The 27,527-nt window shown below is 36.7% G+C and overlaps 1 long non-coding RNA gene across 2 annotated transcripts; it reads left to right on the forward strand.

The window, feature by feature from the left end:
• Nucleotides 1-86: 86 nt before the first annotated feature.
• Nucleotides 87-27,070, forward strand: LOC109499006. 2 transcript variants are annotated; one of them, XR_002156103.2, is made up of 4 exons: nt 87-225; nt 5,225-5,329; nt 26,054-26,139; nt 27,011-27,056. It is a non-coding gene; the product is annotated as an uncharacterized LOC109499006 (long non-coding RNA). The 2 variants fall into 2 exon arrangements; XR_002156104.2 differs by lacking the exon at nt 26,054-26,139 and having other exon boundaries at nt 27,011-27,070.
• Nucleotides 27,071-27,527: the final 457 nt, after the last annotated feature.

Consider the following 27,527-nt stretch of genomic DNA (forward strand, 5'->3'; position numbering starts at 1 on the left):
GCGGCCAGGATTGGCTCGACTTAGCCGGAAGTCCCACCTCTTTCTGGACGCCCGCGATTTGGCGCCGCCAGGAAGGGGCCCAATGAGGGATGTTGTGGCGGCGGAGGAGTCTCGGAAGACACTGGGAGGTTAGGCAACGCGTCTCTTTGAGGTGGTACCGTGTGTGCCCATGTGCCCACCTCTCGCTTGCGTTCTCTTCTGTGGTGTATCAGCACTGTTTACGAGGTGTGGGGCGTTTCGTTAATTCTTTTTTCCAATAATTCTCCAGTTGCCAGTACTGACGGTTTAAAAATTGCCAGATAGCAGTTTTTCACTGGAAGCACAAACTCGAAGCAGAGTGCGAAGTTTGAACCCTGGACGATCCTTTACTAGGAGAATAGCCTTGTCTAGCTAATCGCCTCCTGAGTCCCAGCTTTGTCATTTGCCAAATGGGAATAATAAATGCCTATCTCACAAAACTGTGAAGATTGAAAGAATAAAAAGGGCCTGGCACGTAGCACCATGGAGATGTTTTAAGATTTTTATTATTATGTTTCCCTTCAAGCTGGGAACCACCTGTGATCCTTACCTCACTAGCTCTTAAGAAGTTTCCTATTTCATCATAATGCCGTATGGATACGGCGTATGGAAAACTATATGGTTTCTTCCCTTTAGGGAAGTAGGTGGAGCATAGTAAAATGTGGTCTTGGTTCATGTCCTAGATGTCAGAGACTAGGGGACCACTTTTGTGCTTATACATTTGTCTTAGCTGGAAATAACCCTGGGATATAGAAACACCCTACTGGAATTAGGGAGGGTGAGGGTGGGCAGGGCACAGTGGGGATTCTCCGTAGAACAGCAACAAAGGCCAAAGTCTTAAATTATTACTATTATTATCCACCACATTTGTCGTCTTATTCCAAATTCAAAGCAGCAGAAGTAGACTAAGACATCATGTTGCCTCAAGTTTAATTGGAAATGGTGGCAAGTACTTACCACCATTAGTAACAAGTCTTTATTCTGTGAGAGTGAGTTTTCTTTTGGAAATTTATTAAATCCTCCAGATTAGAACCAGGTGACTCAGACGAGGCCAAAAGTGGGCAGGACTAGATTCTATTAATTATCCTGTGTTTCTCAAGAACTAGCTCTGAATGGCAATTTCAGACGTGTTCTGAAAATTCCTTGGGTAATAGCAACACTGTTTGAAAGTATATTAACTTTCAAGTGGCCAGTACTTTAAAAGACAGTACTAATTTGTACATATGAATGAAAGTGTTTCTTTAAAATCAGTTGCATCTCCTGCCAATCATTTGAGTACTGATTTGAATTATTTAACAGGATAGGAATAGGCATCTGTTCATTCAAATATTTATCCATATTTACTGAGTATTTTAAGTTGCACTTAATTGTGATAGACCCTAGAGTCTATAAAGTCTATCAAAGACTAGAAACCAAATAAGTCTGTTTTGTTGTTGCTGTTTGTTTGTTTTTGTAGAATTTACTATTTTTTTTCTGGCAAAGTGCAGTGTAGGTCATTTGCCCATGGTCCTTGAGCCCCATAGGCACCCAAACTCTGCTCTGTGATCATAGTTGACCTGAGTGTGAGTCTGCGAACTACATTTCTCAGCCTTGTCAAATGGCTTTCTGTAAGATTCTTCCAAGAGGAAGCATAGGCAGAAAAGCAAAAGGTGGAACACGGAACGCTGTTATTCTTCATTTCCTCTCACTCTCTGCTTCTGGTCTCCAGGGGAATTTCTGTGCCCTTAAAAAGTCCCAGAGTCAATTGTAGCAGCCCCTCCTTGGTGGGTCTGTCTTCCCTTTTCCCATCCTCATGTGGCATCCCCAGCGCTGAGTTTGCTCACTACTTTGATAACACCACCCCCACCCTCTGTTCTACCAGCTTCAGAAGTGGTAGCCACTTGCAGCAGTTAAGAATTTCTAATTTAATCTCACTTTCCCCTTTTTGCTCTTCTAGCCTTCAGCTCCCATGTTAACGCTTCCCCATAGCAAATGCTGTCTGTTTAGAATTTTAAAAATGATTTCTGTATTCTTGCCTGGCACTCAGACTTACAAAGATGCAAATATGTTCTACTTTATAGTATTTACACAGCCGTTGGAATCCAGTGGAGGATTGTTGTAGTTTTTACAAATAAAGGGATATGACTCTGAAATCTTTCTCCCTACCAATGAACTTTAAAACTCCAGACCACATCAGCTCACCCGTAGAGTACTGTACATGCCTGTCAGTAATATCTGTCCATCATGGCAACCTAAAGGTCTCCAGGGAGTGTGTGTTGTGGGGAAAGGAGGAAGAAGAAAGTTGGAAAGTCTCCACATATAATTTATACTTTTTGAAAAAAAATTACTTCTAGATCCTTATTTTAAGGAAGTAATGAGAAATCGATGTAGCAATTTATGTATATCCTCCTAAACTCCTTGAGAATGAATCTTCAAAACCTGTATATCCAACGTCCTATTGTATATCTTACTAGAATGTCCTTCACAATCTCAAACTTCACAGGGATATAGCCTAAATTCATCATCCACCCCTGTCCTCTCAAAAAAAAAAAAAAACATATATATATATATGTATGTATGTTTGTATACATATCTCCACCCATTTTCCCTAATAAGAAGCACTGTGCCTCTCCTTTACCCTCCATATCTACTCTGTGACTGTAGCATTTTCCCTGACGCCAGCCCTAACACCAACACACATAATAGTCAACCACAACCTATGAATAATATGTGTCCTGGTTCATATCCTAATTGCCCTACCATTTTCCAGTTTATCAAATTCTTCCCAGAGATTTTTGGAAAACTATGATTTTATCATTTCCAACTCTGCTCAAAATTTTTACATGTTTCCTCAATGTCTAGGGCAGCACTTGTCCAATAGAACTTTCTATAATAATAGAAATGTGCTACCTCATAACCAATTTAGTTGCTACTAGCCATATTCATCCACTGAGCATTTGAAACCTAGCTAGTGTACTCAAGATACTGACTTTTTATTTGATTTTGACTAATTAAGTTTAATTAATCATATTTGACCTCATAACCAATTTAGTTGCTGCTAGCCATATGTATCCACTGAGCATTTAAACCTGGCTAGTTTACCCAAGGTACTGACTTTTTATTTGATTTTGACTAAGTTTAATTAATCATATTTGACTATGACTACCATATTGGACAGCACAGGTTTAGGTTCAAGGGGTTCAAAATCTAAACCACTTGGCATTACATGCTAAGCAATCCTCTGCCACCCTGCTTAGCTACATTCTGTTCTCCTGTATGAACCCAGTCTTTCAGGCATATAAAGTTTTGTCTTTTTTTCCCCAAACATGTCTCTTTCTTGTCCTTTTTATGAATTTATAATTGAATAAGAGAAAAATTCTCCTAAATTAAAGAGAGAGGCTCCAAAATGACTTTTTAAAAACTACAATATTTGGTAAGTAGAACTTCTTAGAAAAGCACTAACGGTAAAATGAATGTCAGAATCTGGTGATAACTTCTGCTTTCTCCCGGTGCCTTGTAAAGAACACACTCAATAGATGCTTATTGATGAACCTGTTGATTAGGGCTAACTCTAACTTACCTGAGCTTTGTTGGATAGATTGGTTGTGAGTAGCTGTGTTAGGGAGGGATAGGAGACTGCCAGTTAGCATTCTGTGTCTACATCATTGTTGGAAATTCATTTATTGCCATTAGGTGCAGAAACTTTCCAAGTCTGTGTATTTTTTTGTGCTCAGTTGCTAAGATCCAGTGCATCTGTGGCACAAGAGAATACTTTACAAGCCTTGTTTGTCAAATACATGGACTACGTAAGAAACAGGAGTGAAGATTGTTTTTCTTATCACTTGTCAATAGATTTTTTTAAAGAGTATTGTGATTACATAAAAACATCTTAAAGCATTGATTTCCTGGAGTATAAAGTAAGAAGAGATACATTTCAGAAACTATATGTCATTATCAAATGGAAATGTATGGAGAATTGAATAAGCTTGATTTATTTGGGGAATTTGCACAAAACACCCAATTGTTTTGGTCAAAATGACCAAAACTGACAGGAAAGTGAGAAAAGGCAAGGTGAAAAGAGTAAAATAATACAGACTTTATAATGTCAATACATTTCACTGAATAGATGAAGAAAACTATTTAAATTTTGGTTATTGTAATGTTAATTTGCTGTGTTATTGGAGAAAATCAGTTCTGCTAGAGAGCACAGAATGGAATGGATGAATCCCATAGGATGTGGTAAGTATAGATAATAAGCAAGCAGTCGTGAGACATAGGCAGGATTCATAAGATGTGCTAAAAATAGATATTAAGTAACTGATAGATGTAAAGCTAGATAGACTAAATGACTATATGATGGAACAAGCAAAAGTGTTATTTATAGATAGAAAGGGATGGAAAGACCAAATTATGATCATGCCATCTCTAGGCTGACAGCCATGTTGTTGTAGGATCGTTGAGCATCATGGTCCAGAAAGAATTTTTAAGACGTTTTACAGTCTCTAATTTAAGTAGCTTTGGGATAGGACCTGTGGGCAGAAAGAGCTGCATTTTTGCTGAATGAAGCTGGTGGTTATATGCTTAGTGCTCAAGGGGTGAGGGCACATGCAGAGCATATTGGATCATAAAATGTCTTCAAATTTTGAATCATAAAATTGCTCTTGCAAGATTTCTGTGGTACTTATCATTCAGTTCAATATTAACTATGGGTAAGATTTACAGGTAGTCATGAGACCCTTTAAGGATGTATCAACCAGCATGTATTTGATCCTTATTGAAATTATGCAGGCTATAGATTAGCCATCTGGGCTAAAGGTGAACATTTTTCTGCTTCTGTCCCTCATCAGTGTTACCCTTATGTGGTCCATCCATGGTTATATTCTGGACCCAAATGTACTCTGCCTAAGAATTGCTAATAATACCTATAACTGTTGGCAGGCTAACTGGCAAACTGCAGCTATGGACAAGAATATTTGTCACTGCTTCTCTACAGAACAAGTGTCTATCACTGGCCCCACGCACCTTCTCCCTGTTGACCTCCCTGCCTAAATGTCAGTCTGTCCCCAGCTCATCAGTGAGGAAGGCTGATATAGCATGCATGCACACACACACAGGGAGAGCATACACATATAAACATTGAATAACTTGGGATTCATGGAGTGTAGTCCTTCCCACTTGCAACCTAAGTGTGGTAACTTACCCCATCTCTTTCCTCTTTGCTTTAAAGGGATGCATGATTTGAGAATCTCCATTTGGTCTTTGAGCCTGTCTGTTCTGTGACCCCTGGGATAGCTTGGCTGGCAGTGTACTTGGAGGCCACCATTGCATCAAGGTAATTCCCCAGACAACTAGGAGAAACTTAGAAAAATAACAACATAGAACTGTAGAGCATAAGCTAATGTTGTATGAGAGGGGAAAGGAAGGCAGTCATAAATTGTATCCATTAGATACTAAAAGACAAAAATAGGCAAGTAAAGAGCAAACCAAAAGGTAAAATGTGGAAAATATTTCTTTTTCTCTAAATTGATTAATGGAAAAGGGAAAAAGACAAGATAAAGGAAAGACTCAGAGTTTTGACAGTGTTGCATATATATCTTTGATACCAATTATACTTTATTTATTGCTGTGACCAAAATAACTGTATCAGAGGTAAATACAACAAAATCCAAATGAAGGGAAATGCTCTTCCAACAAGTGGACTAATCCTAGAAATTCTTTTTAATTCACTCTACATAGTATTGCAATAGGTTTTTTTTAATGCTGATTACATTTTAAAGCATTTAAAGTATCAAGAAAAGAAAGAGGCTTTAAAACTACTTATAATTAGGAAGGAATGCATATAGAACACTACTTTCTATAAAAGTTTTTATTATTTGTGCACATTTTCTGAAACATTTCCTGTAAATCAATTCTTATTTAAATACACTAAAATTACAACTATTTTAAAGATCTGTGAGATAAAAGACTAAGTAAGTAAATATCCCTTTGTAATTAATATTGTAATAAATATCCCTTTGTAATTAAAGTAGTTTATTAATTAATTGTAATTAATATTGTAATAAATATCCCTTTGTAATTAAAGTAGTTTTTTCCTAATTTATCTCTTTTATAATTTATTTTCTTTAATAGGTCGCTGTATCTGTTAGTATTATAGAAAATGTTGAGTTAAAAACTTGTCTAAGTGAAATATATATAAGAGCATGTACAGTTTTTCTCTAAGAAGATTACTATAAAATTATTTACATAGATGAAATTGTTTATGAAACAAACACATCATATTCTTATCCTGTGGTTCTTAAAAGAATATGAAATTTTATGATGTAGCTCATTCAAATTAATAGCCTTATGCTGTTTTTAATTTGTTTGTTTTTACAACTTAATTCTTACTTTGAAATTGAGTATTCTCTCCCTCCAGAATTTGAAATGGTAAAAACAATTAGAAAAAGAAAGTGTACTCTGTGATGAATCAAAAATAATACCCACATATAAAGAGAGATTAATGGTATAATATCATCATGAAATACTGATTATATTTTTCATGATCTATTTGGGATTTAAGATATTTCTATTATTTTATAACTAAAAAAAGAAAAGGTAGAAGATCTCTTCTCAGAATTTACAAAGTACTATTGAACTTTATACCATTAAAGAAAATTATCGGGGCGCCTGGGTGGCTCAGTTGGTTGAGCGACCGACTTCGGCTCAGGTCATGATCTTGCAGTTTGTGAATTCAAGCCCCACGTCAGGTTCTGTGCGGACAGCTCAGAACCTGGAGCCTGCTTCAGATTCTGTGTCTCCCCCTTTCTCTACCCCTCCCCTGCTCACGCTCTGTGTCTCTCTGTCTTTCAATAATAAATAAATGTTAAAATAATTATTATTATAAAGAAAGGTACTAGTGTAGAAATTTGGATTAGAAAAATACTAAAAATTATTTTTGTAACTTTATACTAAACTACCATAAAAATAGATTTAGTGGTATACATTCTTTCTTTATTTTTTTTTTCAACGTTTATTTATTTTTGGGACAGAGAGAGACAGAGCATGAACGGGGGAGGGGCAGAGAGAGAGGGAGACACAGAATCGGAAACAGGCTCCAGGCTCTGCGCCATCAACCCAGAGCCTGACGCGGGGCTCGAACTCACGGACCGCGAGATCGTGGCCTGGCTGAAGTCGGACGCTTAACCGACTGCACCACCCAGGCGCCTCAATGGTATACATTCTTTAAACCATGTGACATATTTTTGTAGCCAATGCAAATACTGTAGTTTTTATAATATTTAGAATTAAATTTCTGAATTGCAAAGAATTGTTTCAAATGAATATTAAAAGGCAATCCTAATGAAGATATTGAAAGCAAATTATGGCTAACATGCTAAATCTGTTTCGTATTATAAAGGAGTGCATCAAAAAGAAATTGTTAGAGTCACCCTTCATTCTCCATTCCCAGGATTCTCCTCTGGGCATTTATGTCAGATGACTCTAGGAATGTGCAGAATTAGTGTTTACTGGCCAGTCATTGGTTATTCAGAATTCACTCTGATTTGAATTATCTCTAATGTTTTTCTCCCATCCATTTATGGGTCACATGTACAATAAATCAAAGCATGTTGATCCTGGTGAAATTTAGCAAAGAAATACAGCTTTGGCCATTGGCCACAAAAATTTGAAAATCTTTACTCAGGGGAAAAACATGGACATTTTCTCACCCTGGATAGTAGCTATTTTCTAACTTAAATTTCCAACTAAAATGGTTTGCTATTCTTCTAAAAACTGAACCTTGCATATGGTAAGACTTATCTCAAGCCAAAATGTACAGTTTCACTTTTGTAGTACTGTATTTACTGTTCAGTAAGTCAAATAATTCAGAAAAACTGGAAATCATATTATGAAGAAGCAACTCTCCCACATCTATTTCTAAGTCTAGATTGGTTTTTGCTGAAAACAGATATTCATAGTAGGAGGAAAAAGTACATAATTCTGTACTCATGTGTATACACATATATGCACATATGTATATGTGGTAATAGGACAATTTGGAAGAAAAATTGTTAAAATGTATAGGAACAGTACTTTTGTATTTAGAATACTGAATAAGGATTCATTCATCAAACAAATTAATTATTTTCTTCTGCTAGCCTTTCTGGGAGGCTGGTTCTTCCCCTATCCCTGGATGAAAATTTAAGCAGTTTTCATGTTTTTTTCTGGTCATTCTTAGGTATTAGGAAGAGTTATATGTTAAAGCTTCAGTCTCCATTTAACAATAACAGTATAAGGTCAAAATTTAATTCTGGCTTTTGAGTTTAAGGCTTCTCTCCTTGCCCACCTCCAGGCGAGTTGCAGGCCTAAAGCTATCAGTCCATGAGGTAGAGAAAGGAAGGTATAGTCTTCTGCTTCTCTTTCTCCACAAGGATACTCCAACTCCATCTTGGTTAGGCCTACAGGCCCTCCCAAGGTTGGAGTGTGGGGACAGAGGAGTTTTATTGGAGGCAGCTTACAGGAAAATTTCCTACTAAACTAGTACTGTCTTCTTGATCTAGCATTGCCACTTTCTGGACTTGGCAGATGTTTAAAATAGACTCTTGTTCTCATGAGCATTTTCATGGGTTCTTCCAAGACCCACTCCACTCTCCCTGTGGGTTCTGATAACAAGAGCTAATGCATGTTGTCCTTCTGGTCCTTGGCTTTATTTATTTACTTAGCTTCTTTTTGCAGAAGACTATTTTTTTTTTAAGTTTATTTATTTATTCTGAGAGAGAGAGTGATCAAGGGAGGAACAGAGAGAGAGGGAGAGAGAGAATCCCAAGCAGGCTCCGCACTGACAGCGTGTAGCTCAATGTGGGGCTCGAACTCACAAACCCGTGAGATCATGACCTGAGCTGAGATCAAGAGTCGGATGCTTAATCGACTGAGCCACCCAGGCTCCCCCTTTTTGCAGAGAACTATTTACCCATCTTAGCCATGTGTGGGCAGGACCTAAGAAAACTCCATGCTGGCTTTCCTAAGTGAGTGGTACACATTTGGTTCATTGGGAAATCACATTGTTTGCCCCAACAAACTCTGGGAATAGGATTTTATTACTGGAATTCAGGAAAAGCAGAAATCCTGTTACAGAGTTACCACTCGGCAACAGCCATGTTACCCCTGCATGTCTCTGGCCTCTGAGGACTACCCAGCCATTCTCTAGCTTTCTGGATTTTCCAAATGGGAAGTAAACACACCCATGTCCCCCAGACCTCAAGTTCTGCTAATGGCCTCCTTAAAGCTTCTCTCTTCATTTAGGATGAAGAGGGACTATCATCTACTTCTCTTCTTGAGAGGAAGGATGCTATCACAGCATAACAACAGTGATTCTTGAAAACCTTCTCCTCCAATCTTTAATTCTCAGTCATTTGAGACCTTTGAAGTGGGTGAAGTCATTCAGAGTCTTACATCCAATTATCCTCAACTTTTTTGTACAAATCTTTACAGGGTGGTTATGATCTTCACTTTGGAATGTAGTATTTACTCTTTTGGGGTCTTAGCCAAAACTTCCACAAGTCCTGTTTTACATTAAGTGGAAGATGTCCTTCTGTGTATCTAAATTAAACTTTTTATATATATTAAACACTTTGTTTTTGAGATAGTTATAGATTTTCATGCAGTTGTAAGAAATAATACAGAGAGATCCAGTGATCCTTTATCCATTTCCCCCCAGTGGTAACATTTTTCAAAACTGTAATATAGTATCACAACCAGGATGTTGACATTGATAGAGCATTTCCATCATCACAGGGCCCCTCATGTTGTTCCTTTATAGCAATACTCACTTCTCTCCCACTCACACCTTCTCCTCAACCCCTGGAAACCACTAATCTGTTATCCATTTCTATCATTTTGTCATTTCAAGAATATTATATAAGTGGAATAGTACAGTGTGTAACCTTTTGAGATTATCTTTTTACACTCAACATGATTCTCTGGAGATTCATCCAGATTGTTGTGTGTGTCAATAGTGTGTTCCTTTTTTATTGCTGAGCAGTATTCCATGAATTGGATGTACCATAATCTGTTCAATCATTCATGTGCGGTAACATGTCTGATGATATGATTGATGAAGGACATATAGTTTGTTTCCAGTTTTTGTTATTGTGCATTAAAACGATGATGAGGGGGTGCACCCGGATGGCTCAGTTGGTTAAGCGTCTGACTTTTGATTTCGGCTTAGGTCATGATCTCATGGTTTGTGAGTTTGAGCCCCACATCGGGCTCCATGCTGACAGTGTGGAGCCTACTTGGGATTCTCTTTCTCTCTGTCCCTCTCCTGCTTGTGCACACATGATTTCTCTCTTTCAAAAATAAATAATAAGTAAACTTTAAAAGAAAAAGTGACTATAAACATTCATATGAGGTTTTTATATGAACGTGTGTCTTCATTTCTTTGTGATAAATGCCTGGAGTGCAGTTACTGCATTGTATGGTAGTTGCATGTTTAATTTTTAAAGAAACTGCCAAACTGTTTTCCAGAGCATCTGTATCACTTTATATTCCCACCAGAATTGTATGAATACTCCAATTTCTCCACATCCTTGCTGGCATTTGACAGTGTCACTATTTATTATTTTACCCGTTCTGAGACACCCACACACATACACATACAGTGGTTTTAATTTGCATTTCCTTTGTGAATAATGATGTTGAACGTCACATGATTATTTGCCATCTGTGTATCTTTTTTGGTGAAATGTCTCCTCATGTCTCTTGCCCATGTACTAACTGGATTGTTTGTTTTTTACTGTTCAGTTTTGGGAGTTCTGTATCTATTCTAGGTATCAGTCTTTTATTAGATATATGGCTTTCAAATATTTTTTACCAATTTATACTTTGTTTTTCCTCTCTTAACAGAGCCTTTTACAGAGTGAAGGTTTTAATTTTGATAAAATCTAAGTTTTGTTTTTATGGGTTGTACTTTTGGTGTAAAGTAGTAGTTAACATTTTATGTGTAGAAATAAATACATTCACTCTTTCCTTCACCTCCCGTGTCCAAACATTATTTCCTGTAAGAAGCACTTCTAAAATAGAACCTAAATGTGTCTACTTTTCTCCGTTTTTACAGCTGTCTCTCAGGTTCAGATCACCATCATCATTCACTTAACTGGTTCCCCTTCCTTCTTCCTCCCATTTATTTATTTATTTACTTATTTAAAAGATTTTATTTTTTTAAATAACCCCTACACCCAATATGGGGCTCAAACTCACAATCCCGAGATCCAGAGTCACACACTCCACTGACTGAGCCAGCCAGGTGCTCCCCTGCCCTTAATTTAAAACTATAAATTATACTATGTAGCTCGTTAACTTAAAATCCTTCAAAGTTTTCCATTAGGCTTAGAACAAAGAACAAAATCTGAACTCTACCACAGCCTATGAGAACCTGCCACATCTGGCCTGCCTAGCCTCTCTGACCTCATCCTGGGCACTAACTTCTGACCTCCCTTCATCTCACCTTGATGCTGTAAACTACACACATGCTCCCTTTTGTGTGCCTCTCAAACACCAACAAGCTCCTTCACACTTTTGGCCTTGCCTCTACCACTGTTTGTAGGCCTTGCTTCTCCTCATTCAAGTCACTCCACAGTTCAGAGGTTAGCTGCTATAAGACGCCTTCACTGATGGCCCTATATAAAGAAGTTTGCTTTTCTCTTGTCATTTTGTGTCATCACTCTGTTTTATTATCTTGTACTTTACTGGCTGAAGTTACGTGTTTACTTTTCCCCCATTCAGAGGTAATCTACCAGAGCAGAGGCCTTGCCTATCATATTCATCACATCTCAAATACCTAACACATAGGGATCACTCAATTAATATTTATTAAATGTTGAACACTTCCATTTCTTTTCCAAAAAGCAAATTGCCTTTGGACTATTCAACTGCTAGTAAAGTCAATACGTCCTCAGAAGGGACTATTTATAATATTGCTAATTAATTAGGGGAATAAAGAAAAGTGAGTTCTGATTTCTGATAAATCCAACTCATGCTGCCACCAAGTCATGTCCTTTATTTGTTGTTGAGTGAAGTGCACAGATATAACGTAGAGCAAAATATTATCTCAACTATATCTTGATTCTAACTATAAGAGAGAATACCATCATTGTGTTGTCACAAGCTCCAAAAACTGTAGAAATTCCTATCCTTTGGCTTCACCAGTAATTCTATGATTTACCCTAGACAAGTCTGAACAGGCCTTTATAGCTTAGTTTCTTGTTCTGTTAGAAGAATATAACACAAGCTTACCTCATCAAGATGCTATGTTACAGTTTCTATTTATTGCAAGTACTGTGTGATTTTGTGTCTCTATTAGTGTGGAGCACACATTTATTATTTGATGGTATCAAAAGACCATGCCATGAAGGATGCCACATTCTTAGAGATACTAGAGGGATTATACTGCATGTGACAAATTAATTTTGGGGATTGTGTTGTGGTTAAAATGAAGATAAATTTGGAATTTAGCTAGACTGAAAAATTGTCTCAAATAATTTTTAATTGTGTTTTTAGAATAGGACTCTTAGATAACTCAGGATAGGCTCAAAACTTTAGTAGAAAAATCAATGAAATATGCCTCATAAACTTATATACGGTTTTGTATGTATATGAATATATAAATAGAACTTTGCAGACACATTCCTTATTTGAAATTTAAAAAACTTCCTGATATTTTTAGTACTCGTTTACTTGAGATCCTGTGGAACTCAGCAAAATAATAGAACTGGAAAAAGAATTGTCAACTTTTCCAAGATGTAACTCTGATTCTGAAAATATGATACTATTAATCTTCTTCAAAGAAACTGGAACTTCAAATACATAGTTTCATAAGGTGCCTTTATGGAATTTTTGAAAGAGTTAAAAAATGTCAGAAGAGCCTTATACTTATCTTACTATAACTAGGAGCACTATTGTGGAAGAGAGAATTAAGCTAAATAAAAAATGTATTTTGTGAAATAGTTGTAAAAATATTTATAAAAATATAAAAATACAAAAAATTTTAGGGGTGCCTGGGTGGCTCAGTCAGTTAGGTGTCTGACTCTTGATTTTGGCTCAGGTCACAATCTCAGGGTTGTGGGATCAAGTCCGGCTTTAGGCTCTGCTCTGAGTGGGGCCTGTTGGGAGTCTCTCCCTCCCTCTCTGCCTCTCCCCAGCTTGTGCACACACTCTAAGTAAATAAATAAACAGTTAAAAAATGTATACACACACACACACACACACACACACACACACATATACACACACACGTACACATATAAATGTTAACAAATATTTAAAACCATGTAAATGACCTAGCTCTGTGACTTGGATCAAGTCATCTAACCATTTTGTATTCCAGGTTCCTCAATTGCAATTCAAAAGGAATGAAATAATTAAGTAGTTTTCAAACATTTTGGTCAAGGACCCCTTTACATTCTTAAAAACTGGGGACCTCAAAGAGCTCAATATATGTTTGTGAAGATTATATTAATCATTATTTACAACATTAGAAAGTAAAACTGAGAAAAATTTAAGGTATTTACTTACTCATCTAAAAATAACTATCCCATTTTATATTAGCATAAGTAATTTTTATGAAAAATAACTATTTTCCAAAACAAAAAAAAAAATTTTGAAGAGTGGCATTGTTTACATTTTTTCCAAATCTGCTTAATGTCTGGATTAAAGGTTGGTTGGATTCTCATATTTTTTCTGCATCCATTTTGCTGTGGTATGTTTGTTTTAGTTGAATTATATGAAGAAAATCTGGCCTCATGCAGATATTTGGAAAGAAATTTAAGCCTTTAAAACTTTAATATTCTTTCCAGATAATTATGGATGTTCTTCTTTGTATTACATGGAAACTTGACATGGGTAATTTCTCAAAGCCTAGTTGCTATGTGAAATCTAAAACCATAGTAATGAATTTTTCACATTAAAGAAAATGGGGAGTGGCTTGAAAAAACTTACAGAGATTGTGCCACCTTCAGTATACCACTGCAGTGTGATGTGATAAGGACATTTTTTCCCCTTTATCTTTATTTAGCTACTTTTCATCACTGAATATTCTTTTACTTTTAAGAGATATTTATTTAGGGGGTGCCTAGATGGCTCAGTCAGTTGGGTGTTCCACTCTTGTTTTTGTCTCAGGTCATAATCTCACAGTTCATGAAATCCAGCCCCATGTTGGGCTCTATGCTGATGGCGCAAAGCCTGTTTGGGATTCTCTGTCTCCCTCTCTGCCCCTTCCTTCCTTTCTTTCTGTCTCAAAATAAATAAATAAAAATATTTATTTTTGGTGAATTTTCTCAAGCGTAGAAAAAATAATAAGACAGTCTCTATGTAGATAGAAAATTGGATAAATAGACAGATATCATTGTAAAATGGTAACTAATTTAGTCTGTGAAATTCTGTAAGTATCTCCAAACTGAAAGATATAAGGAGATTGGTGGGGGAAGGGAGAGAGTAGAACAATGACGGTGGTTAGATACAGTCACAGTAATAGTAAAAATGGAATAATGCTCTGATTAAATCCTATCAGCAGAATCATGGGAACCTAGCTTCTAGATTTTTCAGAACCAAGAAGCACCCAGTATATCTTGTATATCTTTTCACCTTCTAAGTCTTATTAGTCCTCTCTTAGCAGCCTCCCTCCTCTGTTCCTGATAATAATGGTTTCCTGGGTCCTCTATTACAAAATCTCTGATCATTTGTTCTTCCTTGATTTAAAGACACACCTTGCTCCTCATCCATCTATGCCATTAGGACAGACATACTCCTCAAAAAGGCTGTATTCCATTCTCCATGTTGAGAGTTTCAATCTAGTTTTAATCCATCTTTTCAATCTAGTAATCTAGTTAAAATCTAGTTAAAGGGTTAAAGATTGGATCATGTTCTCTGATGATTTAAAGACCTTATATTTGAGCCAGAGAATAGCTATCAAAAGTAGCTAGACCATCCACTTGATTTTACAGTTCTTCATGGACATAGACCCAGCAAGTCCACCTACTTTCATAATAAAGATAAATGGTGAATGCACAACAGGTACATGCTTTGGACCTCATTCTGGGAAGCTTCCTACTCAGATTTTTGGTCCGCCTTGTTCTCGCTGTTTATTTCATTCTTTCTCAGTCTCAGATATTCCTGTGGCTGCTTTCTCTCATTTCTCTTGTCCAATTATTGTCTGCTCAGTCATGAGCAAATAAACTTAATCTGTGCTCCAAACATTTAAATACCTCTCAGTGTCTCAGAATCATCTGAGGATATTAAAAAAATTTTTTTATTCTAAGGCTGTATGTACCTGTTTTGAAATACAAAAGCATGCGTGTGTCTGGGAGAGGGGAGAGGGGAGTGAAAGGAAGGAAGTGATAGCAAGGAATGACAGCTTATAGGTGAAAAGGGCTAGGCATCAGGAATAGAGGTTTGGTTGGAGGAAGAGTTGCCCTTTTCCCTCTCCTACATTGTTCTGGCCAATCATTTCCCATCTCAGTGCCTCTGCAGGGCAGAAAAACAGTGGCATCAGCTCAGTGCCAGCCAGGGCAATGACATGGTAGCATATAGCAACAAATGCAGGCAGGGTGGCCATGTTCTGAGCATTTATTCTTCCCCTCCATTCGCTTCACCTCAACTCTTTGGCTAGATAATTGAAGCTGAAGGAAACAGTTTCAGGAAAGAGTACTGCCCAGGACCTTGATGCAAGAAAATAAAGGAGTACTAATTTCAAAGGATTTTAGCAAAATAACTTTTAACCTAGATTTTTACTTCTAGATAAACTACATTCACATGTGAGAGCTTAACAGTACCAGGAGACAAACAGTTCATCACTCAGAAATCTTTCTTGAAAGTACTCCTGGAGGAATCAAGAGAGAAATAAATCCTAAAGAAAACAACAAAATATTTTCTTAATATTTATTTTGAGAGAAAGAGAGAATGAGAGCACGTGGGGGAGGGGCAGAGAGAGAGAGGGAGACAGAATTGTGAGGCTCAGTCCCATGATGTGTGAGATTGTGACCTGAGCCAAAATCAAGTGTCTGCTGCTGAACGAACTGAGCCACCCACATGCCCCAACAGCAAAATACTTTTTTTTAAATTTTTTTTTAACGTTTTTATTTATTTTTGAGACAGAGAGAGAGCATGAACGGGGGAGGGGCAGAGAGAGGGGGAGACACAGAATCAGAGGCAGGCTCCAGGCTCTGAGCCATCAGCCCAGAGCCCGACGCAGGGCTCAAACTCACGGACCGCGAGATCGTGACCTGAGCTGAAGTCGGATGCCTAACCGACTGAGCCACCCAGGCGCCCCGCAAAATACTTTTTTAAAAGGTGAGCAGTTAATTAAGCATTGATTCAAGAAAAAAGAATGGGAAAGAAAAATTTTAAATGTATCCATATCAATTTTGAACAAAAATGCTAGATGACACCAATGTGGCCAAGTGAAGGGCTGAGGCAGAACAGAAAGAAATGGGCATATGCTAATTTAAGGTTTCATCTTGTTTGGGACAAGACATACATATTGGTAAGGTTAATTAATTGGTAGGGAAAATTGAGTCTAACCATGTGGGTTTTAGGAAGAGATAAAAGAAACAAAAATAACACAATATGTAACTTTCCAATCAGCAGAAGATAATAATCTTTGCATTATCCTATGGAAAGATAAGATAAACTTTGCATTATCCTATTGGAAGTAGAAAAGGAAGAAAAGAATATGGTAATTGCAAAACAGTAAATAAGGTGTGTCAGAAAAGATTTCAATTACAGTAATTTCAATTAATATCAGTGGGTTAAATGCACAGATTATAAGACAGAAATTTTCAAATTGGATTAAAAAATACAACAATTTATGAAACACATTTCCTAAAAGAGACTCTTTTCTTTCCCAGAGAGGTACATGGGTGAGCTTTGTATCCCCACTAGGGTACACAGCACTTCTCTGCACCTTTACTGAGCATTTGGAACCTACAGCTCGATTTAACTGTATTTGCTGTCAAGCTCAATTTAACCATATTTGTTGTCAAGATGATTACCAAAGCTTTCTGGAAACCTCAATATTGAGGTTGAACTCTACATCAGAAAAGTTCTCTTCAGAGCTCCCACTCCTAGAAGCACATCAATTGGCATATATAAGGCCCTCAAACTCTGAGAAACAATGATTTACATGGAAAAGTGCCTCAAAGTCTGTTGAACACATCAATAAAACTATTGGGACTGCCTGAATAAAAAGAGACAGTGTTATGAACAAGAGATTGACAGGGTGCCTAGGTGGCTCAGTTGGTTAAGCTTCCAACTCTTGATTTCAGTTCAGGTTATGATCTCACAGTTGTGAGATCAAACCCCGAATCAGACTCTGTGCTGAGCATGGAGCCTGCTTAAGATTCTCTCTCCTTGTCCCTCTGCCCCTCTCCCCCTCCAGAGCACATGCGTGTATGCATTCAAAAAGAACAAAACAAAAAGAATAAAAACAAAAAAACACAAAAATAGGAGATTGCCAGCTGATGACAAATTGGCACTGAGAAGGAATTTAAATACAGTAATTGTCAGACCAAGCATGCCCCTTGCTGTCAAAGCCAAAACTCCTGAAAGGGGAGCTCCCTCTCCCATCTCATTACTGACTGGCCATTCAGAGATCTTCTAGCTAATTCCAGTTCTCAGTGTGATCAAGGATAGATCTTAGAACAGCAACAAGCTCACTATGCACCATTTCCAATCCTTCCCTATCAGTGCTGCAGACTTCAGGGAAGCCACATGCACTAGAGCCAAAGTCTAACAAAATCAAAAGAATGTCATCAAGAGGAATAAGGAAAGATGCTGTCAATAGGAGCATGAGGGACTTTCATCTAAATATCCTAGGGAATAATGAAGTCTCAAGCTGCCAAGGAATATCATTAGAAAGACTGTGTACATAGATAACATTGCTGACATAGATGAAAGTACCTCTAATTCTTCCAGTGTTGGACATATGACCTGGATTACAATGCCTCTGTTAACTCCAGTTGATATATGACATCTGACTAGCTTTCAGGCCTGCTTAAGTTTTTCATTAAGATTGGCTTAGTGGCATAGTTGTCTGTTTAACATCCTTTTGATGAAGATGACTGGGAAACTTGAAAGAAGTTCCCCAGAATACAGTTTCCAGATGATAGGAGTTGATGGTAGAAGTTGGTCACAGTGACCAACTCTTAAGCAAATTTCCAAAGCTGTGATGAGAAATTATGCCCTTACCTTCTGCTCATAGTGAACCAGATCAGCTTTGTGACTGAGTCCTTTTAGGTGTGTTATTTGGTTCAGTCCAAAAGGAGAGTTCTAATGGTTTCCCATTATTCTGTAGATACTGAGATATCGTCAACATGGACAAAACGAGATGTTTTCTGTTCCAATCTTAGTGCTTGGCCAAGTACAATGGAAAAGAAAGAAACCAAAAATTCCCTAGACAAAGCATTATTGAGCTGAGTAAGACCTATGTAAGTGTTCTAAAAACAGCCCAAGGTACTATTTTTCTTAATTAACTTATTTTTTAATTTACATCCAAGTTAGTTAGCATATAATGCAACAATGATTTCGGGCATAGATTCCTTAATGCCCCTTACCCATTTAGCCCATCCCCCCTCCTACAGCCCCTCCAGCAACCCTCTGTTTGTTCTCTATATTTAAGGGTCTCATGTTTTGTCCCCCTCCATGTTTTTATATTCTTTTTGCTTCCCTTCCCTTATGTTCATCTGTTCTGTATCTTGAAGTCCTCATATGAGTGAAGTAATATATTTGCTCTGACTAATTTTGCTTAACATAATACCCTCTAGTTCTATCCACATAGTTGCAAATGGCAAGACTCCATTCTTTTTGATTGCCGAGTAATACTCCACATCTTCTTTATCTATTCACCTGTCAATGGACATGTGGGCTCTTTCCATACTTTGGCTATTGTTGATAGTGCTGCTATAAACATTGGGGTGCATGTGCCCCTTTGAAGCAACACACTGGTATCCCTTGGATAAATGCCTAGTAGTGCAGTTGCTGGGTCGTAGGGTAGTTCTATTTTTAGTTTTTTGAGGAACCTCCATACTGTTTTCCAGAGTGGCTGCACCAGTTTGCATTTCCACCAGCAGTGAAAAAGAGATCCTCTCTCTCTGCATCCTTGCCAACATCTGTTGTTGCCTGAGTTGTTAATGTTAGCCATTCTGACAGGTGAAGGTGGTATCTCATTGTGGTTTTGATTTGTATTTCACTGATGATGAGTGATGTTGAACATTTTTTCATGTGTCGGTTGGCCATCTGGATGTCTTCTTGGGGAAGTGTCTATTCATGTCTTTTGCCCATTTCTTCACTGAATTGTGTTTTGGGTGTTGAGTTTGATAAATTCTTTATAGATTTTGGATACTAACCCTGTATCTGTTATGTAATTTGCAAATATCTTCTCCCATTCTGTTGGTTGCCTTTTAGTTTTGCTGATTATTTCCTTCTCTGTACAGAAGCTTTTTATTTTGATGAGGTCCCAATAGTTCATTTTTGCTTTTGTTTCCCTTGCCTTCGGGAAGTGTTGAGTAAGAGTTGCTGTGGCCAAGGTCAAAGAGGTTTTTGCCTGTTTTCTCCTTGAGGATTTTGATGGCTTCCTGTCTTACATTTAGGTCTCTCATCCATTTTGAGTTTATTTTTGTGTATGGTGTAATAAAGTGGTCCAGGTTCATTTTTCTGCATGTCACTGTCCAGTTTTCCCAGCAACACTTGCTGAAGAGACTGTCTTTATTCCATTGGATATTCTTTCCTGCTTTGTCAAAGATTAGTTGGCCACAGCCCAAGGTACTATTAACTACCCCTTTTGCCCATTTACCTTTTCTTTTTTTTTCTTTAATGTTTATTTTTGAGAGAGAGTGGGAGAGCGAGAGTGAGGGAGAGGCAGAGAGAGAGGGAGACAAAGAATATGAAGTAGGCTCCAGGCTCTGAGCTGTCAGCACAGAGCCTGATATGGGGCTCAAACACACAAACCATGAGATAAGACCTGAGCTGAAGTCAGATGCTTAACTGACTGATCCACCCAGGTGTCCTTTCTTTTTTTTTTTTTTTAACGTTTATTTTATTATTAATTATTATTATTATTATTATTATTATTATTATTATTATTTTGAGAGAGAGAGAGAGAGCGAGTGCATGCACATGTGAGCAGGGGATGGGCAGAGAGAGAGGGCGACAGAGAATCGGAAGCAGGCTCTGCACTGTCAGCACAAAGCCCAACATGGAGCTCGAACCCACAAACCACGAGATCATGACCTAGACTGACGTTGTATGCTCAACTGACTGAGCCACCCTGTGACTTTATGTGGGGGGAAAAATTTCTGTAACCTACCTCAAATATATTTATGAAGATCATGTGTTAAAGGATAGAAAAAGATGTAGCAGACATATAAGAACCAATCCCCTTTAAAAAAAATCCATGATAGCAAAATAGAATTTGAAGTTAAAAATAATTTTTGGGGGTGCCTGGGTGGCTCAGTTGAGCCTCTGACTCTTGATTTTGGCTGAGATCATGATCCTGGGGTTGTGGAATCAAGCCCCCATGTCAGGTTTTGCACCGAGCATGGAGCCTGCTTAATATTCTTTCTCTCTCCCTCTGCCCCTCTCCCCAGCTTGTGCTCTCCCTCTCTGTAAAATAAAAAGATAAATAAAATTAAAGTTAAAAATAAATTTTTAAAGTGTATTTATTTACTGTGTGAGAGAGAGGGAGGGGAGGGGCAGAGAAAGAGAGAGAGAGTGAGACAGAGAGAATTCCAAGCAGGGTCCATGCTGTCAGTGTAGAGCCCGACGCAGGGCTCAATCTCATGACCTGAGCTGAAATCAAGAGTTGGATGCTTAACCAACTGAGCCACTCAGGCTCCCCTTAAACAGCAATATACCAATAAAATAATGATATGAATGTATTAGGAACAATGTACATTTGAAATATATAAAAAAGTATGGGAGAAATCAGTAAGTCAATTGAAGCTGGAGGTTTTGAGTCATCCCTCTAAAAACTAATAGAACAAGCCAACAATGAAATCAAAATTATATAAAATTATAACATTAATAAATTGAAATGAAGTAATGAAGATACAGGATCTTACACTCAACAGACAACATATATTACAGTTGACCCATGCAACACAGGTCTGACCTGCACAGTTCCACTTATAAGTGAATTTTTTCAAAACAACATGTATAGTACTATATATTTTATTTTCCTTATGATTTTCTTAGTAACATTTTTTATAGCTTACTTTTATTGTAAGAGTACAATATATAATAAATATATAAAATGTGTTTATTGACTGTTATCAGTCAGACTTCAGGACAATAGTAGGCTATTGAGTTTTTAGGGAGTCAGAATTTGTATAGGAATTTTTAAAAGTTTATTTATTATTTTTAGTAATCTCTACATGGGGCTTGAACTCATGACCCCGAGATCAGAAGTCACATGCTCTTTTTATTGAGCCAGCCAGGTGCCCCTAAATGCAGATTTTTGATTGCATGTAGGGTCAATGCTTCTAACCCCTGCATTGTTCAAGGATCAGCTGCGTTTTCAAACACAGATAGAATGTCCACAAAAATTAACCAAAAATTAAGTCATAAAGAAAGCTCTATGTATTTCAAAAAATCCATGTAATGTAGATTATGTTCTTTCATCATTTAACAATTTAAAACTAAACACTAAAAAAAGTGGCTGGATAAAAAATCCCATAAGTCTAGAAACTAAAAATAACTAACAACCCTTGGATTAAAAAGAAGAGGAAAAAATTGTAAGGGAAATCAGGAAATTCTTTAAGCTGAATGACTGACTTTAAATACACTTATCAGAAAAAAAGAAAGATTGAGGAAAATAAAGCATGCATTAAGCCCAAAGAACTAGAAAAGGAAACAGTGGAATGAACATATACAAGTCAGAAGGGAAAAGATAATACAAATAAGGGAAAGTCAGTAGGAAAGAAAGAAATCAATAGAGATGATTAACAATCAAAACCTTATTTCTTTAAAGAGATTTTAAAAAGTAAAACATCAGGGTGACTGGCTGGCTCAGTCAGGAGAGCATAGGACTCTTGAATTTGGGGTCATGAGTTCAAGCTCCATGTTGGGGGTAGAGTTTACTCAAAAAAAAAATTTACAAAACACAAACAAAAAAATAAAATATTTGATAAAGGTGATTAATGAAATAAAAGAGACTGTAAGTTAAGGGTGCCTGGGTGTCTCAGTTGGTTAAGCGTCTGACTCTTGATTTCTGCTCAGGTTGTGATCTCATAGTTTGTGAGATAGATTCCCAATGTTGAGCTCTGTGCTGACAGTGTGGAGCCTGCTTGGGATTCTCTCTCTCTCCCTCACTCTGCCCACCCCCCAAATAAATAAACTTGGAAAGGAAAGGGAAGGGGAAGGGGAAGGGGAAAGCAACTGTAAATTAAAACTTAACTCCAAAAAAGAAAATCAACTGTAGAAAAATAGAGATTTTAGAAAGAGCAAAAACTATGAACTGTATAGCAATAATATTGAAAATCTAAATGAGTGGCACCTGGCTGACTCAGTTGGTGGAACCTGTGACTTTTGATCCTGGGGTTATGAGTTTGAGCCCCATGTTGGGTGTGGAGATTACTTAAATATAAAATATTTAAAAAAAAAAACAGAAAGAAAATCTAAATGAAAAAAATTAATTTCCCAGAAAACTTTGCCTGAGAAGAAATAGAAAACTTGGATCACCCATTAACCATGAAAGAGATTTTTAATCATTCACCAGGCCTCCAGTCTGAGTGCAATTTTTATGGTCAAGGTTCTTTTTTTTTAAATTATGGTTAAGGTTCTTAATTTTAGCTAAGCAAATCCACTCTAATATAATCTGAAAAGGCTTTATTAAGGAATGTATATAAACCACAGAATTATTGGAAAGACTGACATAATAGACTCTGGCTGACCTTTTAAGAATGATCTCAAAAACCCAGCAGAACTTGGTAACTAAAAGAACCATGATGACTACTCTGATCAGGAATTTGCTGCCAGCACTACTGGCTTTAGTCTAACACCTCTACCTCCACGATCTGTACCATAAAAATGAATGCACTGTACCCTGTTTTCACATGACCCAATCTTGAATCAGAATTTCCCATATGAATCTTACTGTCAGAACTTAAATCACATTGAGAAATCCTAACTGCCAGGGAATCTGAAATATGTAGATTTTACTTTCAATTTCTACATGTTACAAAGGGGTTAGAATGAGTTTGAAAAAATTATTCCACAGGCTCAGATAGTTTTAAAGTTTTGAGTTCTTTAAAACTCTCAAGGTAAAGATAATTCCAGCTGATATGAAGTATTCCAGAAAAAAAACATGGAAAAGCTGTGCAACTCATTTTGAGTCTCAATTCAAATTAATTATTTCATTAATTATAATCTTCAGACCAACAGTGGATGAGGACAATACAAGAAATATATTATTAGCCCATTTCCCTTATGCATACAATGTGAGATCCTGAATACATATTAGCTGAGTTCAGTGATGTTTTAATAAACAAAACATGGTAATATAAGTTTCACTTCAGAAATGTAAGGAAGGTCATCACCAGAAAAGATATCTTTTAGCGCATTAATGCCCTAAAGAGGAACAAAATTACCTGAATATATACAGAAAAGCCATTTGATAAAGTTTAACATCCATTTATGACATTTTTAAAGTGTTAGAAAAAATAGAAATAAAAGATGATTTCTTTAATTTGATAAAAGCTTTTAGCAAAAACCTCCTGGCAAATGTAGTGGGGCAAATATGTGACACATTATGTTAGGAACAGGAAAGAAAGCCTTGTTAGCACAGATGCCATTCAGTTTAGTAAGGGGTTCTTAATAAAACAAGAAAAGAAAAAAATAGGAGGTATAAGCATTGAATGGAATGGATAACGGTCCCTGTTTACAGATTATTAGATCTTCTATGAGAAGACCCTGTTGAATCAATAGACAAACTACTAGAACTAATAGGAGAGTTCAGAAATACTGTGGAGATGCAAGACCAATAATAGGCAACAACAACTATAATAATAGTGAATACAAAGTACTAGATAAGAAACTTTATAAATATTTTATATATGTTTAAGTTTCATGTAAGCGTTCAAACATTGTTTAATGTCAGCAGCAACGACCTAGAAATTAGTATGGAAAATGACTTCACTCACAATCGCAACAAAAACTGCTAAGTACATAGGATATAACCTAATAAAGAATGTACTTCGCAAAGACCTTTTCAAGTTGTATTAAATGACATAAAACAAGATCTAGGTAAAAAGAGAAGAATACCAAGTTCTTGGGTAGGAAAAAATTAACACTGTGAAAATACCATTCTCCATAAGTTCATCTATAAATTCAATGCAGTTTTAGTGAAAATTTCAGGAACTGGACCAATAGGAACTGGAAGGATAATGGGCCAAACAAAGAGAAATTGTCCTATTGGATGTATTAAGACATTTTATAAAAGCACAGCAGTGAAAACAGGATGGTTCTGGTATAGGCACAGATAAAAATTGATGCAACAATAAAAAAACAAAAACAAAAACGAACAAGCCCATGTTATACATGAGAATGTGTAATGTAGCAGAAATTAGCATTACAAATCAGAGGGGGAAAGAGGGATTATTTAGTATATGGTTCAGTAGATAGGGAAAGTAAATTTACATTCCACCCTCACAACAAATTCAAAAATGAACTCCAAATAGATTAAAAACCGAACTATAAAAGGTAACATATAAAGTTATTAAAATATATTTTTGTGAACTATCTTTGTGAACTTGGGATGGGAAAGGATGTTTAAATAAAATTTAAAACATTTAAAAATTTTTTTAATGTTTGTTATTTTTAGTGTTTATTTTTAAGGAGAGAGAGAGACAGAGCATGAATGGGGGGAGGGGCAGAGAGAGAGAGAGAGAGAGAGAGAGAAGGGAGACACAGAATCCAAAGTGGGCTCTAGGCTCTGAGCTGTCAGCACAGAGGCTGACATGGGGCTCGAACCCATGAACCATGAGATCATGAAATCATGACCGGAGCTGAAGTCAGATGCTTAACCAACTGAGCCACCCAGGCACCCCTATATTATTTTGAAAGAAAGAGAGACAGAAACAGAGCACGAGCAGGGGAGGGGAAGAGGGAGAGGGAAGCACAGAATCTGAAGCAGGCTTTGGGCTCCGAGCTGTCAGCACAGAGCCCAACATGGGGCTCAAACTCATGAACCGTGAGATTATGACCTGAGTCGAAGTCAGACACTCAACTGCCTGAGCCACCCAGGCACCCCAAATAAGATTTAAAAAGTACAGAACTTAAGGGTAGGTGGTGGAGATCAATGGATGTGATCATATTAGTTATTTCTATACAAAGAAAACATGATAGATAAACATAACAGACTGGTAGCAGATTAGAAGATGTTTTCAAAATGTAAAACTGAAAAGTGATTAACAGATAGAATATACTAAGGACCCATTCACATCTGCAAGGAAATAAACAAAAATTGGACAAGGAATAAAAATAGATAATTCATGGAAGAGGAACCCTAAATAGCCAATATGTATGTGAAGAAATGCTTAACTTCACTTGAAATCAGAGAAATTCAAAATAAAGCAACATAGAAATGGTAAAAATTTAAAAAGTCAGCTAATACCAAGTGCTGACTAGAAGGAGCCGAAATGAGAAATCTCATTCACTATTTGTGGGAGAATAAACTTTTACTATTTAGTGAAATTAATTATCAGTATTTTCTATATATGTATCATTCCCCCATCTGGGTTTATACTGTGTACAAGTCTTTAAGGGGATATTTATGAGGATAAAAGCAGAGCATTATTTGTATTAGCAAGAAGTTACAGGAAGCCTTACTCTCTGTCCCTAGAGAAATGGATAATCACGATGTGTTGTGTGTACATGCAATGGAATACAATACAGCCATAAAAAGTAATTAACCATCTTTATATATAGCAAAGGAAATAGATCTTAGAAATACAATTATGAATTCTGTAGGGAAAAACAATTTATGTACATTCAAAACACATATACACATAGAAAACCATCTTTGATTTCTCAGGGATATATTTTCAGATGCCTAAGGCCATATACTGAATATGCTGGTGTGAACATCTCTGATGGGAAGGACAATGTAAATGAGAATGGGTAAGACAAAGGGGAAAGAATAATGAAATAAAATGAGAGGGACATTTCTTGGGCTTTTAATGATAGTGGAATATGAAATCTGTGTATTTGAGATCCATTTGACTCCTGGATAATTAGCATGTTTGTCCTAATTTGGAGGAGGAATAATTAATGTTCCCAGTAAAAGGATGTACATGTTTTAAAACAGATTCTGGAGGGTTTGAATGACCTTATGTAGAAGACAGATGGATATTTGATTAGTATAAATTCTTTGCTTTAAATACATTCCTCCAGCAGAAGTGTTAGAAAGTAATCTGAAATTTGCCTCCAGCAATCAGTCTAAGAAAGGAGTACAAATTTGAAAAATGTGGTTATTTAATATTCAAAGAGAATTTCTCTGTAAATCTAGAAAATACAAAGATACTCTGTCAAAAGTTTGTCTTCTGTTAGGTTTCCATGTAATTTATCAGGCAATAGTTTAAAATGCATCAGTTTGTTTTGTTCTTATAGCATTACCTCATTGCACATGACTTCTGACTAGGTCAGCTATTCATCTGACTAAGACAGTTATTCATCAATAAAATCCCCCCCCCATCATTACTTCTTGTGTGAACAATATACTACAAATTATAGCTTGCAGACTCTGCTCTGTCATGCTTAACACACTGCGTTATTCAATAGCTTTGGTGTTTTTGGTATTAATCTTAGGCTCTTTAATAGTGTCTCTTATGTATTATGTCATTTCTATCAATACCATACTTAATTAATCAATAGTGTGAATAATTAATTGATTCATTAATAGTTTGAATTAATCAAACAAAGATTGAAGTCAGTGGACTGAAATACTCAAAGGGCATTACTTTTTTTTTTTTAATGTTTATTTATTTTTTAGACAGAGAGAGACAGAGCATGAACGGGGGAGGGGCAGAGAGAGAGGAAGACACAGAATCGGAAGCAGGCTCCAGGCTCTGAGCCATTAGCCCAGAGCCCGACGCGGGGCTCGAACTCATGGACCGTGAGATCGTGACCTGAGCTGAAGTCGGATGCTTAACTGACTGAGCCACCCAGGTGCCCCAGGGCATTACTTTTCAGTAGCCCAATCTCATTTAGAAGTTTTCTTGGATGTTTCTCTTGGTTTAAAAAGAAAGTAAGTATTCAATATAATCACCTTTTTCTATGACCCATTAATATTTTAGGAATAATATGATTTTCATTATTAATATTTTAAATAATGTCCTTTAATCATAGTTAAATATCTCTACTAAAATATCTGACAGCTTGTCAAAAATGTTTCTAAAAATGTTATATATATGTTAGTGTTTTTTAATGTGATTTCTTTATTCAATGTTCATATTCTTTTCTATCCCATGGAAAAGGGCCAGTATATGAGTATTTTGAGAATACTAATG

Source organism: Felis catus, chromosome B1, assembly GCF_018350175.1.
Source record: "Felis catus isolate Fca126 chromosome B1, F.catus_Fca126_mat1.0, whole genome shotgun sequence".
Lineage (NCBI taxonomy): Eukaryota > Metazoa > Chordata > Mammalia > Carnivora > Felidae > Felis > Felis catus.